Source organism: Lepus europaeus, chromosome 2, assembly GCF_033115175.1.
Source record: "Lepus europaeus isolate LE1 chromosome 2, mLepTim1.pri, whole genome shotgun sequence".
Taxonomy (NCBI): domain Eukaryota; kingdom Metazoa; phylum Chordata; class Mammalia; order Lagomorpha; family Leporidae; genus Lepus; species Lepus europaeus.
The window spans coordinates 88,070,068-88,087,152 of NC_084828.1; the positions used below are offsets into that span (position 1 = coordinate 88,070,068).

The following is a 17,085-nucleotide window of genomic DNA, read 5'->3' on the forward strand; positions in this document are numbered from 1 at the left end:
AATATTTGCAAACTATGCAACGGATAATTAATTATCTAGGATCTATAAAGAGCTCAAGAAACAACAACAGTAAAACAATCTAGTTAAGAAGGCAAAGTAGACGCAGGAGCACAAGCAGCGGTGCGTGGTCACTGGCCGGACCTCCACAGTGCCCGCCAAGCCTGGATCCTCCCCATGGTGCCCCGCCTCAGCTCGCAGTTATGCTCCTCTGCTGCCTAGAGATGTTCCCCAGCATAGCGCTGCTTCTCCCCTGTGGCCAGACTCGCCATTGTCTCTGACGTGCAACTCACAGATGAGAACTTCGAGAGTCGCATCACTGACACGGGCTCTGCTGGCTCATGCTCATCAAGTTCTTCACCCCTCCGGTGTGGACACTGCAAGAGGTTTGCCCCTGAGTACAAAGCTGCGGCTACTAGATTAAAAGGAAGGGTCCCACTAGCAAAGGTTGATTGCACTGCCAACACAAACACCTGTAACAAGTATGGCGTCGATGGATATCTGACACTGAAGATATTCAGAGATGGTGAAGAAGCAGGTGTTTATGATGGGCCTAGGAGTGCCGTTGGAATTGTCAAGCACTTGAAGAAGCAAGCAGGACCAGCTTAAGCCTCTAGGAACTGAGGAAGATTTTAAGGAGTTCATTAGTGCTAAAGATGTCTCTGTGGTGGGTTCTTTAAGAAGTTATTCAGTGAAGCTCACTCTGAGTTCCTAAAAGCAGCCAGCAACTTGAGGGATAAGTACCGATTTGCACACACCAATGCTGAGTCTCTGGTGAAGGAGTGTGACAGTGATGGAAAGGATATCACCTAATTTCACCCCTCACATCTGAATAACGAGTTTGATGACAAAACTGTGGCATATACAGAAGAGAAGATGACTACTGGCAAGATTAAAAAGTGTACCCAGGAAAACATTTTTGGTCTGTCCTCACGACAGAAGACAATAAAGATCTGATACAAGGCATGGATTTACTTATGGCTTACAATGATGTGGAGTATGAAAAGAATGGTAAAGGGTCTAACTACTGCAGAAACACAGTAATGATGGTGGCAAAGAAGTTCCTGGATGCTGGACACAAACAGTTTTGCTATAGCTAGGTGTAAAACCTTTAGCCATGAACTTTCTGATTTTGGTTTGGAAGGCAGTACTAGAGAGGTTCCTGTTGTTGCTATCAGAACTGCTATAAAGGAGAGAAGTTTGTCATGCAGGAGGAATTCTCATGTGATGTGATGGCAAGGCTCTTGAGAGGTTCCTGCAGGATTCTTCAATGGCTATCTGAAAAGACACCCGAAGTCTGAACCCATCCCAGAGAGCAATGTTGGGCCTGTAAAGGTCGTGATAGCAGAGAATTTTGATGAAATAGTGAATAATGAAAATAAAGATGTCCTGATTGAGCTTTATGCTCCTTGGTGCAGTCACTATAAGAATCTGGAGCCCAAGTATGAAGAACTGGGAGAGAAGCTAGCAAAGACACAAATATTGTCATTGACAAAAAGGATGCCATAGCCAATGACGTGCCTTCTCCATGTGAATTCAGAGGTTTCCTACCATCTACTTCTCTCCAGCCAACAAGAAGCTAAGTCCAAAGAAATATGAAGGTGACCATGAATTAAGTGATTTTATTAGCTATGTACAGTGAGAGGCTACAAATCACCCTATAATTCAAGATGAAAGACCCAAGAAGAAGGAGAAGGCACAGGAGGATCTCTAAAGCAGCAGCCAAATATACCACTTTGTAAAAAGACTCTTCTAGGCCGGCGCCGTGGCTTAACAGGCTAATCCTCCACCTTGCGGCGCCGGCACACCAGGTTCTAGTCCCGGTTGGGGTGCCGGATTCTGTCCTGGTTGCCCCTCTTTCAGGCCAGCTCTCTGCTGTGGCCCGGGAGTGCAGTAGAGGATGGCCCAAGTGCTTGGGCCCTGCACCCGCATGGGAGACCAGGAGAAGCACCTGGCTCCTGGCTTCGGATCAGCGAGATGTGCTGGCCGCAGTGGCCATTGGAGGGTGAACCAATGGCAAAAAGGAAGACCTTTCTCTCTCTGTCTCACAATCCACTCTGCCTGTCAAAAAAAAAAAAAAAAAAAAAAGACTCTTCTACTAGACATGGGCAAATTATTGGGGAGGACTGGGAATGATGTGGGATTATTACCTATCGAGGCTGACTGTTTCTTAGCTGCACTGTTTATGAAAATACCAGGACCGGCTCATGTTTGTGGTTTTGGGGAAAATTAATTTATGTTGGGGAGAATGTTGTGGGGGTGGGGGGAATTGAGCTGGGGGGTTATTTTCTAATTTTTTTTGTACATTTGGAACAGTGACAATAAATAAGCCCCCTTTAAAAAAAAATGGTCAAAGGGTATGAACAGGTGTTTTTCAAAGGATGAAATTTAAATGGCCAATAGACACATGAAAAAATGTTGGGGCCAGCCTTGTAGCATAGTGGGTTATGCTGCCACCTACAATGCCAACCTCACTTATGTGCTGGTTCAAGATCCAGCTGCTGCACTTCTGATCCAACTCCCTGCTAATGCGCCTGAAAAAAGCAGCATAGGATAGCCCAAAAGTGCTTGGGCCCCTGCACCTATGTGGAAGACAGGATGAAGCGTTGGCCTGGCCAGCCCTAGACATTGCAGCCATTTGAGAAGTGAACAAGTGGATGGAAGACCTCTCTCTCTCTCACTCTCTCTCTTTGTCTCTCTCTCTCTCTCTCTCTCCCCCTTTCTCTTTCTTTAAGTCTACCTTTCAAAAAGTTAGAACAAATATAACAAAAAAATACTCAGGATCATTAGCCATCAGGAAAATACAAATAAAAACCACAAGGAGGGCCGGCGCCGTGGCTCAACAGGCTAATCCTCCGCCTTGCGGCGCCGGCACACCAGGTTCTAGTCCCGGTCAGGGCACCGGATTCTATCCCGGTTGCCCCTCTTCCAGGCCAGCTCTCTGCTATGGCCCGGGAAGGCAGTGGAGGATGGCCCAAGTGCTTGGGCCCTGCACCCCATGGGAGACCAGGAGAAGCACCTGGCTCCTGGCTTCAGATCAGTGTGGTGCGCCAGCTGCAGCGCACCGGCCGCGGTGGCCATTGGAGGGTGAACCAACGGCAAAGGAAAACCTTTCTCTCTCTGTCTCTCTCTCTCACTGTCCACTCTGCCTGTCAAAAAAAAAAAAAAAAAAAAAAAAAAAAACACAAGGAGGTATAACCTTACCCCAGTTAACATGCCTATCATCCTCAAATCAAAAAATAATAAATGCTGGTGAAGATTTTGGGGAAAATGTACCCTAATACACTGTTGGTGGGAACATAAACTAGTACAGGCATTGAGGAAGACTGTATGGAGAGATCTCAGAAATCTGAAAACAGACCTACCATTTGACCCAACCATTCCACTCCTGGGAATTTACCCAAAGGAAATGAAATTAGCATATGAAAGAGCTATCTGTCCCGCTATGTTTATTGCAGCTCACTAAATCACTAGTGTTAAGATATGGAATCACCCCACATGTGTATCAACTGAGTACTGGGTAATTAAAATGTGGTATATGGAAAACTATGGAAAACTATTCAAATATAAAGGAGAATGAAATCCCGTCTTGCAACAAAATGGATGTAATGGGAATCCATTATGTGAAATCCATTAGTGAAATACGACAGTCCAAAAAAGACAAATATCACATGTTTTCTCTGGCTTGTGGAAGTTAGTATAGAATACAATTTATATTCCTGTGGAACTGTGGTCTTCTTACTCTTTTGGTGAATGTTATGGTTAGTGCTGAATTAAACCTATAATTGTAGAGTGGATTAAAATTATGCATTTGCGAAATTAAAGGAAAAAAAGAAAGGGAGGAAGGAGGGAGACTGATATGAAATACATGAAATCTGCTCTCCTTATATTAATAAAAATATTTAAAAAGAAGAAGAAAATGTGCTGTCTGCCAAAATCATAAGACCAATGTTTGTTGACCCAAGCAGTCAATGTACAGCTGTTACATTATAACATCTAGAAGACTCTGAAAAAAAAATTTTTGAAAGAAAAAGCTATAAATACACCATAAAAAAGGGTAAATTGAATCTCCAAAGAAAATAATTTTTTGTCTAACAATTGCACAGAATGAGAGTGGAAAGAAAAGCTATGAGTCCTGTTGTCCATCAGACCTTACCACCTTCTTTGGAAGGCAGGAATACAAAAAACATTTTTGTGTCCAACTTATAATTCATATTCCATACACCTTTAAGGAAATAAGATATTTTTGTATCACAATCATTTAGTCATAAATATTCTTTTCAGTCTGTAATTTAATATTATTTTCCCTGTTAGAAGAATTGTCTAAATTATGTGGACCATCTAAAGCTTATAAAGCAGCAAACTGTTCTCTTTCTTTGTTTCCTTTATTCTGTGAAATAATTCTCTCAGCAGTAAGAAAGCATTTGGGTACAGTGCTGATTTGTAGCCTACAATGAGTTTTTAAATATATGTAACCATAAATACTAAGTTTTGGAAGGCCACTCTCATGTTTGGTACATGAGATTAAGTGAATTTCAAAATGAAGCTCAACAGAAGAGGCTTAGACATTTTATCAACGAATATGTATGTAAAGCATGGAGTCATTCAAGAATAAAAAAGTTGCTACCATAGGTCCAAGCCTAGAAATGTTCCCTGATCATCTTTGACATTTTCAAAAACAGAAAATTAATTTGGCTTTATTTTAAATGTCACTCCTCTGTAGGTGAAGAATTTTTTCATTTGAGAAAGTATGGGATAGAACAAAACGTGCTGATGCACACTGGCTACAGCAAGTTTAATGGAATTGACTACATTGTTGTGAAATAGAATTTAAGGATTTGCTGAATCATACGGAGGCAATGATCAAGAGAAAAGCTTTAACTTAATCTTCAGAAACAGTGGGGTGTGAAGGGAAATTTCCTGGCCTAAGAGACAGAATGTAGCATTTGAGTCGCACTCCATTACGTGCTGAGTTTTGGAGCAAGTCAATCACCTCCATAGGTTTCTGTTTTCCCTTCTGTAACAAGGAAGTCAGCAGTAGTTCCTTAGCCATTTCAAAGGCCTTTGATTCATCAGAATAAGAATTTCTTAGTCTTCATCTGTAAAACAGGGCTAAGATTCCATGCCTTGTGTAGATGGAATAGTAGTTTGAAAAATATAAAAAGGTCATGAAATTTAAGATATTTAAGTGATTTATAAATATGCAAAATAGTAAAATATTTCTGTTTTCCTAAAACGTATATTTTTATTCTAAGTAGTAAAATTCAAAGTTATAGCTGTATCCTAATTTGTTTGGATTAGTTGGTTATTTTCTTATTTCTTCACTCATATGAACACCTTATCTCTCAGAAACAGATAGGGGATACTCTTGCTGGACAAGAACATGCACAGCTGAACATTTGGACAAGTCATTCTTTAAGTCTATCAAAAGCCTGAAGTGTGGCCAATGATATAAAAAGGGAATTGGCAAGATACAATATTAAGAGTCAGAGGCAAGATCTTTCTTTTTTCCTTTTGAGCAGTGTCATACAGATGTCATGTGAGCAATTCCGTGGTATTTTGTCTTCAGGAGAGAGAAAGCAGACAATAACACTGAAGTCAATTAATGCCTTCTAATGCGAAGGTCTGCATTGTTTTACCTTTCTGACATTCTTTAGAATTACAGCTCTGGCACCACTTGAAAGAGTTTCAATGATAAATATTCTTTGGGAATTTCCCCAGACATTTCTTGAACCATAAAGAGCCCTTCCTGTAATCACTACAATCACCTTAATCAAACTGCGATTTTCCCTGTTCTCTGAATTGTCCTCTACTTTGCTACTTTGGCTCACGTTGTTCCTCCAGTTGGGTGTTCTCACCTGATGGCTAATGTGTTAGATCTTCTGTATCCTTCAATATCCATTAAAAATGTCAATGACTTGATGAAAATATCTGTACAATTCTTGAAGGCCTGAAAGTCTCCATCCTCTAAAACTCCAATCCTTTCATCCATATCTCTTTCAAGGTGTGCTTATCACTTTCTTCTTGTTTATCTACCTCTCTTATCTGCCTTTTTAGATCACAGTCCTTTGAGAGCAAGAGGTGATCATGCTATAAATCCTCAAAGGACCATTTAGTAATTAATTAATGTTTAATGAATGGATACAAATTATTATTTTTAAATGCTACCAGCAGCTTTTACTGGACTACTAATGAAACCAAATTTCCTTTACATCAATATCACATTAGTTCTGAGTTTTCAATCTTGAAAATAAATTCTTGAATCCCTAAGTAGTCAAATAAATCATCCAAGAAGTCTGCTCATGTTTTCCATAAGAAATTGCAATATGCTGCAATCCTTTTTCAGTTGATGGGGCTTCATGAAGCCTCCCATATTGTACAGTTTTTCCAGTTGAATCTAGTTTCTATATATATTCTTTAGAAGTTTATCAGGACCACTACTAATGCACTGGGCACAACCCAAATGCCTTCTGCTCATACTTTTATGCACGTTATTCTCTGAAATATTTCTCATATCTTCTTTCTCTGCATGTCTAAATCTTAACCACCATTGAAAAAACTAAATCAAATGTTCCTCAGGATGTCATCACTAATCTCTTTATGAAGGTTAAATCGAGCCCTCTTTTAACTTTGATTAGCATTTTGTTACTTTCTTTCCCAACAATAATGTTAACTCCATTCAACTCTTCCCTAATCCGATGCCACACCCCTGCATTCCCCAGTCTCTACCCACTCTCCACATATAATCTTTTTGGGGGGCAAAATCAAGTGTTTCCACCTTACACAAGCTATTCCATAGTAAACAGTTGTAGATCAGTAAATCAAGTGTTTCCACCTTACACAAGCTATTCCATAGTAAACAGTTGTAGATCAGTAAATATTTGAAAAAAAAAGTACCCTGGGCAGAGGGAAATTCAATGGACCTCCAGCATTTTGCTACAACTTGCTTTATAGCAATCATGCAAAATTAGATGGAAGTAGATTGCACTGCATAGGATCTCCAGCATTTTGGCTCAGAACCTTACCAGATGTGTGTGCCTTTATCTAAGCATAAAAATTCTAACCATTCTAATAATGGGACTGGCAACACAATTGGTAAGGCTGTTGGAAAATGAAAATCCAGGGGCCCTGATCAGTCTCCTCTTTCGCAGACCTTACCATCCAACACTTGATGAAAATGACATCCTCCTACCCTCCCTACCACCACCACCACACCCCTGCAAAATTGAAACTTTCACACTGGAATGAATGTTGTATCTCGATGAGAGGAGGTTGAGAAGGTCCTACTAAGTTGTTTGCCCAAGATTCTATGGGCAGAGAGCAATGGTGGAAGGCAGAATCACAAGTAAGTTGTTCACCCCCTTGAGAAAAGATAGATAGTGTCAGAGCGCAAAGGCCAGCAGCCAAGAACATGTTCTGGGAGAAGAGGTGATAGGAAATTGGATAGTACGTGTTCTTAGACTCATGTTCCACTACCTGTGATATCTAAGTTATACAACACAAGTTCAAGTTCAAAATTATTAAGAACTTCAAATTTTTTGAAAGACTGTAGGCAGATGTAGAGCATTAAACCTCAAGTGCACAGCTGTCTGAGTACAGGGTCCTAGCCCTATGTAACAGCACTGCCTGCTGGCCCATGAAACCATGTTAAAAATAGTAATGCACTTTTAGAATTCATATAAAGACTGTATTTACATGTACTGAATAGTAAAAGAACATGTAAAACCTCAAGATTTAATTTGTTGTTTCTATCGAATCATCAAACACCACAATATTAAGATAAAATTAGTGTTACTCTCAATATCCTCCCTTTGTTTATCAACAACAAGGAAGGAAAGGAACAAAGGGAGGGGGTAGAAAGAAAGGAAAAGAGAGGGGGTGGTTGAGGGAGGAAGATAAAAAGAAGGAAGAAAGGAAGAAAAGAAGGCAGGTAAAGCAGCTGAAACTGACCCCATGAGACAGTGGAATTAAGAGCATTGGTGTACTCTAGGGAGGGCAAATTTCCAGGGAGCTGAAGTAACAGAAAGAGTCTTAAAAAAAATGCATTCCATGGAGGTCAGGAGCCTATGAGAAAGAAAATTAGGAGAGGCAAGTAATTTGTTCAGGGATGAGATGAAATAACCTGAAATTAGACAAAACCTTCATAAGGGATAAAATAAAAAGAAATTAGGATGTGAAGGAGTTAAGCCTTTATCAGTTCAGAAATATCCACAAAAAATATAGCTTAACATGCCATGAAGATTATCTGGGCTCCTTAGATAAAAACTGTATTCCTTGGTTGCATTAAACAGCAAAGGAGATGTTGGATCTCAGGATGAGCAAAAACCCTCGTAGGTTCAGTTTGATGGAGAGAAGTGGAAGAGGTGTATCATGGAGAGAAACAAATAGTGGTATTTGATTTGAACAAAACATCTGCTATTTGCTGCAGAGGACAGTTTTTTTTTAACTTTTATTTAATGAATATAAATTTCCAATGTACAGCTAATGGATTATAATGGCTTCCCCCTCCCATAACTTCCCTCCCACCTGCAACCCTCCCCTCTCCCGCTCCCTCTTCCCTTCCATTCACATCAAGATTCATTTTCAATTCTGGATCACTGGAAATGGACCTGCCCTGGAGTCGAAGGATGCCCAGGTCAGAGCCACAGATCTTATTGGCTCTAAGCTGAAAAGCCCTTCACTCAGCCCAACTTCCAAAGTGACCACTGCAGCTGAGCGGACAGCCAAGTAGGGTCAGCAACATTGCAGGCAGAACTGTAAATTTCTTGTTAGAGATGCCACCTGCCTTTACCTGGCCAGCTCTCCTCCCAGCCCAGCCAAGTAATGAAAGTCAACAGAGTGCCTTCCCCTAGGAGGTTCACACCTCCCTTAGGATGTACCCCATGTGAAGAGATAGACAGGTCTGGGCCTTTGAACTTACAAGGCCTAAAGCCCACCAGATTATTATCAAGCCCCTTCTATCAGGTTCTATTTGCCTCTCAATCAGAAAAATTACTTATAGCTTAGACAGCACCTTTCTTAGCTCCTCTAATAATGACTCTGTCCTTTGTTCTAGGCCCTGTCTAGCGTACTTGGGCCTCATTCCTTTGTAATCATAACCTCTACTCTACCACCAATGGCTCTACTCCCAACTTGTGTGTACTGAGGGTCCTCTTCCCCACTTAATGCTGTATAATTGTTCACACCCGGTTAATGCCACTCTTAGGATCATTGGTTACTATCCTCACCCTGTCTTTTATGACCTTGTCTAAATATGATCAGAGTCGGCGAACTTGAAAGGCTTCCATAGCCTTGGAAACTCATGACAAGAGCCTAGGATGGTTACTGGCGCCATAAACTAGAGTGTCAATTTGTTGGGTCAACAACAGGAGTCGCTGTGCACTTGCCCCTCATGTGGGATCTCTGTCCTTAATGTGCTGTACATTTTGATTTAATGCTATAACTAATTGATCTTCTGTATGCAGAGGACAGTTTTTGATAGACAAATTTTGGAAGGTTATAGTGTACTTGGTTCTGTCTTATCCCTTTCCAAGCCTTTGCAAGAGCTACACCAAGGAAATTCAACTCATTCAAGCATATGTCCTAAGAAGAGATACTGACACAGCTGTGATAAAAAGGAACTTTAAGCAGGAGAAGTGAAAAAGACAAAATGTATTATCAGAAACAGAAGACACACTAAAAAGCATATTGTTGGGAGTGAATTGATCCAGGAGTTGAAGAGGGCTCTAAAGGTGGGAAATGAAGTCAGTTGCCTCAGTTGCCAGTAGGTATATGTTTTATGCCCTATTCTTTTATCTTTTTATGCTGGGAAAAATGGATTTACATGCAGAAGCATGAAGCAAGACCCCTACCTTACACCTTACACAAAAATCCACTCAACATGGATTAAAGATATAAATCTGTGACCCGACACCATCAAATTATTAGAGAACATTGGAGAAATCCTGCAAGATATAGGCACAGGCAAAGACTTCTTGGAAAAGACCCCAGAGGCACAGGCAGTCAAAGCCAGAGAGACAGAGTCGGGGGGACAATGTAGTGAATGAAGATTCTTCTGAATTTGGCACTGCTTTTTCTACTGTTGTTGGCTTTTAGATGAGAATGACAATGGAAAAAATGAAGAATGAAGCTGATACCACTTCCATGGTTTCTGTGCTTCTCTGTGCAGCCATGTATCCTGTGTTTAATGAGCTAGAACAAGTAAATCTGCAGCTGAGACACTGAGAGCTGCTTTTCTTAAGACTGAAAAAGACAATTTCTGGAGCAAGGACAGTCTATTCAACAAATGGTGCTGGGAAAAATGGATTTACATGCAGAAGCATGAAGCAAGACCCCTACCTTACACCTTACACAAAAATCCACTCAACATGGATTAAAGATATAAATCTGTGACCCGACACCATCAAATTATTAGATAACATTGGAGAAATCCTGCAAGATATAGGCAGAAGCAAACACTTCTTGGAAGAGACCCCAGAGGCACAGGCAGTCAAAGCTAAAATTAACTACTAGGATTACATCAAATTGAGAAGTTTCTGTACTGCAAAAGAAATAGTCAAGAAAGTGAAGAGGCAACCAACAGAATGGGAAAAAATATTGTCAAACTATGCAACCGATAATGGATTAAAACAAGAATCTACAAAGAGATCAAGAAACTCCACAAGAACAAAACAAACAACCCATCAAGAGATGGGCCAAGGACCTCAATAGACATTTTTCGAAAGAGGAAATCCAAATGGCCAAAAGACACATGAAAAAATGTTCAAGATCACTAGCAAACAGGGAAATGCAAATCAAAGCCACAATAAGGTTTCACCTCACCCTGGTTAGAATGGCTCACATACAGAAATCTGCCAACAACAGATGCTGGCAAGGATGTAGGGAAAAACGGACACTAACCCACTGTTGGCGGGAATGCAAACTGGTAAAGCCACTATGGAAGTCAGTCTGGAGATTCCTCAGAAACCTGAATATAACCCTACCATACAACCCAGCCATCCCACTCCTTGGAATTTACCCAAAGGAAATTAAATTGGCAAATAAAAGAGCTGTCTGCACCTCACTGTTTATTGCAGCTCAATTCACAATAGCTAAGACCTGGAATCAACCTAAATGCCCATGAACAGTAGACTGGATAAAGAAGTTATGGGACATGTACCCTATAGAATACTATACAGCAGTAAAAAAAAAATGAAATCTGGTCATTTACAACAAAATGGAGGAATCTGGAAAACATCATGCTAAGTGAATTAAGCCAGTCCCAAAGGAACAAATATCATATGTTCTCCCTGGTCATTGACAACTAACCAAGCACCTAAAAGGAAACCTGTTGAAGTGAAAAGGACACTATGAGAAACAATGACTTGATCAGCCCTTGTACTGACTGTGGAGGAACAACTTAATACTTTATCCCTTTTAGTATTTTTTTTTTTGTTCTACATAATACTATTGGTTGAACTATTTAATTAACACACAATTATTCTTAGGTGTTTAAATTTAACTGAAAAGTGATCCCTTTTAAATATATGAGTGGGAACAATAGAAGGAGGAGATGTACAGTTCGGCACATGCACACTTGGACTTACCCCTAATGGTAGAGCTAGAAACATGTGAGGGGATCCCAATTCAATCCCATCAAGGTGGCATGTACCAAAGCCATATTACATGTTAAAGTGATCAGCTTAAGTTCATAATTGATCAAAAAGATAGGATTAAGTGTCAAGGGATTACATAAATAAGACCAGTGTCTGCAAATAATAATTGATAGAATTAAAAAGGAGAGAATGATCCTACATGGGAAGCAGGATACACAGCACACTCATACAAGGGCAAATGCCCTAAACAGCACTCTGTCCTCAGAATCAGCCCTTAAGGCATTCAGATCTGGCTAAAAAGCCCATGAGAGTTTTGCAGGCATGGAAATCCATGACACAGTGGCAAAAAAAAATAAATAAATAAGACCTAAATGAAAGATCTCTGTGAGTGAGATCCCAGTGGAAAGAATAGGCCATCAAAGAAGGAGGTACCTTTCTCTGAAGGGAGGAGTGAATTTCCACTTTGAATATGGCCTTGTCTAAATAAGATCAGAGTTGGTGAACTCAAGAGGCTTCCATAACCTTGGCAGCTCATGACAAGAGCCTTGGGTGATTACTGACGTCATAAATAAGATCGTCAATTGTTAAATCAACAATAGGAGTCACTCTGCATCTGCTCCCCATGTAAGAGCTCTGTCCTTAATGTGAATTAATGGTAAAACTACTACTCAAACAGTACTCTATACTTTGTGTGTCTGTGTGGGTGCAGTCTGTTGAAATCTTTACTTAGTATATACTAAGTTGATCTTCTGTATATAAAGATAAATGAAAATTAATCTTGATGAAGAATGGGATGGGAGAGGCAGTGGAAGATGGGATGGTTGTGGGTGGGAGGGAGGTTTGGAGGGAAAAAGCTGCTATAATTCAAAAGATGTACTTTGGAAATTTATATTTATTAAATAAATTTGAATAAAAAAGACTGAAAAAGAAAATCCAGGTCCCACACCAGATATCATTATAAAGATTTTAAAGGAAAAAAAAAAAAAAAGCATGAAACCTAACTTCACTGAAACCTTTTTTGAGTGGCACCTGATAATATAGAAATACATGATTGAATGACCAGAGGCAGAATTCCTGGACCTAAATGAAAAGGCATGGTCACTTAAACATATTCACAGTAAAATCCCAGATGAAATCAAGGGAAGAGTAGATATCTGTAGACAGTCAAGGATATACCTAGTACAATAAAAGAACTTCTTAATACAATGAATGTCTTCCAAAGATATCAATACCAGAACTGCAGGGCACTTGAACACCAAAAGAATTTGTAAAGTACTCCAAAAGTTTTAGTGATACTTTGAAGAATTATTTTAAAGATTGTAAGGCAATAAATATGTTCATACGTGCCATTCATCTAATTCATCAAACCCACTTGATACTTCATACCTTTAAACCTGCAGTCTGAAAGTTGCATATGTTAAAAGATGTACTTTTTTAATAAACAAAAGATTTAATATGCTTATAATATTCAAAAGTAAAAAGTCTGATGAGAGTTCATTATAAGATGTAATTTTCAGTGCAGTGTTGAACTGTTTTGTCTGTAAATTTCAAAGTCTAACTGCATAAATTATCAGTCTCTGCTGAAGGGATCTAATCCAGGGTATTGAATAGGATTATTGCCATTTCACACCATCTTTTTGTAAAATGTAGTTTAACCATAATCTCACAGTGAACATGTTGCATCACTTTTGCTATTATCATTCTCTTAAGAATTATAAGATAAAAGAATTTCCGCTGTAATGTGTCATTATATACTATTCCTTAAAATAATTATAAATATTTGTGATTGTTTTCTATATTTCAATTTAAAAGCAGTATTTTGCAATATAATGTAATTAGAAATAGCTAATAATTGGTGGCAAATATCCAATGAAGAGTTTACAGCTGTTAAACATTTCCTTATATAAAAACAAATATATGTATGTGTGTATGTGTGTGTTGTGTGTGTACGTGTGTGAGATCAGAAGAGCAAAGTTACTTGGTGTAATGCCCAAAGAACTTCTAATAGGAGCTTATGAACAGTTTATTAAGTAATGAAGCAACAAGAAATCTTCTTTAAAAAAATATATATGCATGTAACAAATGAAAATTACAACCAAAAATCTACCATTTAATTTAAAAATTTAGGAAAGTAATCATGGCTGCAAAGGGTGATTACAAAATGGAAATACATGAATTCCAGAAAAAGGCAAGGTGACAGGAAGAGGTGAAAAAAAAAAAAAACACCAGGAACAACAGACATTGTGAAAAATGCAATAAGGGAAATTGAAAATATGAATAAGAAAATTAAATAAAGAGCTAGAAGTAAAGCAATTATTGAAAATGATGACTATGCAATGAGATGAAAATGGAGTAAAGAAATAAGTGAGATAGAGGGAAATTGACAGGTATGAAAGACTGGCAAAGCAGATCAAATATAAGCATAATGTAATCTCTGAAGAAAAAAGCTGAAACAATGAAAGAGCAAACATTTAAAAATATCACTGAAGGAAATTTTTCTGGCACAAAAAAGCTTAAATTTACAACTTGAAGAGTAAATGATGTACAAGGAAAAGCGACTCAGATCAGTTAATGTTGCACTATTCCTTACACAGTTGTTTGTCTTTAAACAAAGAATCCTTTGATCAGTGGGAGAAAGTCGCTAATAAAGTGAAAAAGACATGTTGGCTTCAATTACTCGATAGTAAGATTCCACAGAAAAGATGGTGAAAAAACAACACTTATTTAAGGAAATAAAATGTGATCCAAGAACTTGGCATCAAGTGAAGCTGAGTTCCAAGTACGAAGGGGACAGACTAACAGCTAAAGCAAAGAGTCTTTCTGGGGAAAACCAAAACAAAAAACAAATGGAGCAGGAGCAGTAGCCAAACGTGGGATAATGAGAGAAATGATAGGTAGCTGCAACTACAAATGAAAGATAGCTGACTGTAAAACAAAGACATTTTTTATAATATTTAAAAAATTTTATTTAAGTTATACAAGTTTTATGTATTTCATATATACAGATTTAGGGACATAGAGACACTTCCTACCCTACCCTCCCTCCCACCTATGCTCCAACCCTCCTTCCTCTTTCCTCTCCTATGTGCACTCTTAATCTTTATAATGATCTGTTTCCAGTTTACTTTAAACTCATAAGGTTAACCCTACACTAAGTAAAGAATTCAACAAACAGTATGAAGAAAAAACACTGATCCTCAACAGTTGAGACAAGGGTTGCAAACACGCATCAAATCTCAAAATGTCCATTCCACTCCAATACATTACATTTCAGGTACTCTATTAGTTACTCCAGATTAGCAGGAACATATGATATCTGTCTTTTTGGGACTGGTTTATTTCACCAAGTATAATGGTTTCCAGTTCTATCCATTTCATTGCAAAAGACATCTTAAAAACTTTTAGGAATAGGTAGCCAGATATAATATAAATTGCATAAGAACTGATGATGTTGAAAAATATAATTAATATGAATGAAAAGAACAAGGTGGAAAGAAGATAGATGTTTGAATAAAGCTAAGATACAACTTCTCCATTGATAACTAGAATCCAAATGACAGCATCTAGTGTGACAGATAAAACAATGGAAGAATAGGCAACTTTTACAACCGAAAGGTAAATAAAGAGATAAAAAGGTAAATAGTATTAACTAAAATTGAGTAAAAGGACAAAAAGAAAACTATGGAAGCAGGCATTTGGTGCAACAGTTAAGTTGGCTCACATCCAAGCACCTGGGTCAAATCTCAATTTCTAGGACTCCATTCCAACATCCTGCCAATTTTTAGCCTGGGAGGCAGCAGAGGATGGCCCAAGTCTTTGATCCCTAAATCTTCTTGGAGTCCTAGATTGAGTTCTGGGCTTGAGTTCTGGTCTCCTGGCTTTAGTTGCCTGGCTATGGCTGTTTTGAGATTTAGGGAGTGAGACAGTGGATGGAAAGTCTCTCTCTGTCTCTCTACCTTTCGAATAAAGTGAAAATAAATAAATAACATTTAAAAACAGAAAGCACAATGCATACATTGTACAGACCTAGAAAACTAAGAATGTTATATAATTACAAAGTTATAAAGGTGGTTATGAGAAAAATAATGCTGTCTTAAATATCAGAAGTACTACAAATAGGGAAAGATAAGGAATTTTAGTATATTTTAAAAAGTAAAACCAGACAGCATAATATAAAATTGGTAAAAAAAAAAAAGAACAAATATATCTGCAACATATATAAATGTAAACAAGCCTAATTCTCCTATTAAGGATTGCACATTGAAGCACAAATGAAGTATATGAGCACACAAAAATTCACAACTAAAGATGATTCAATGACATGAAATTTGTCCATTTAAGAAAAAACAACAGAAGATGATTCAGAAGAATTTAACATAGAGGAAAGGCAATGGTGTATTAAACCATTGCAGAGTCGGAAAATTTGAATCATAATGTAAGTATCAGACAAAGTTGACATTAGGATAAAGATAGAAAAGTGGTCAAAGGGGGACCATACATGAGTGGCAGAATTAATATTATAGTATATACACTAATATTATAATACTCTTCATAACATAGAAATTCCAAGTGATAAAGAAATACTAGTTCAAAACACGTTGAAAATGCTTGGGGTTCTGCCTCCCATGTGGGAATTCTGTATAGAAATCTTGGCCCCTAGCTTTGGCTTGGTGTAGCCTTCACTGTTGTGGGCATTTAAGGAGTGAACCAGTGAACAGAAGATACATTCTCTCTCTCTCTCTCTCTCTCTCTCTCTCTCTCTGCCTTTCAAATAAAGAAGTAAATCTTTAAAAATTATTTCTTAATTTATCAGTATATTAACATATGTAACACTATTATAAAATAGGGTTTATTGCAGAAATGCAAGAATGTTTAATTCTCACAAGTTATAGTATCATGTTAAAAAATCAACATGATTTTACAAAAACTTTTAAAAGAACACTGAAGTCAGAATCCAGTAGCCAGGAGAAGCTTGAAGTTCTCTCTGTTTCTGTTGTAAATGAAGTCAACTCCTATGGAATTTATTAGGAGCTTTTTTTTTTTTTTTTTTTTTTGACAGGCAGAGTGGACAGTGAGAGAGAGAGACAGAGAGAAAGGTCTTCCTTTTGCCGTTGGTTCACCCTCCAATGGCCGCCGCGGTTGGCGCACTGCGGCCGGCGCACCGTGCTGATCCGATGGCAGGAGCCAGGTGCTTTATCCTGGTCTCCCATGGGGTGCAGGGCCCAAGGACTTGGGCCATCCTCCACTGCACTCCCTGGCCACAGCAGAGAGCTGGCCTGGAAGACGGGCAACAGGACAGAATCTGGCACCCCAACCGGGACTAGAACCCGGTGTGCCAGTGCCGCAAGGCGGAGGATTAGCCTAGTGAGCTGCGGCGCCGACCCTATTAGGAGCTATTTTATTGCTGCTTTTTCCTTCTAGTAATAATCTCATTGACATACCTGTAGAACTGACAGTGAACACAGTGGAAGGCTTGTCTCTGAGTGAAACACAG

The 17,085-nt window shown here is 38.7% G+C and overlaps 2 pseudogenes; both read left to right on the forward strand.

The window, feature by feature from the left end:
• The first annotated feature begins 200 nt into the window (after positions 1-200).
• Positions 201-1,711, forward strand: LOC133748539 (protein disulfide-isomerase A3-like; annotated as a pseudogene).
• An 8,381-nt stretch (positions 1,712-10,092) lies between these two features.
• On the forward strand, positions 10,093-12,996 carry LOC133751298 (programmed cell death protein 10-like; annotated as a pseudogene).
• Positions 12,997-17,085: the final 4,089 nt, after the last annotated feature.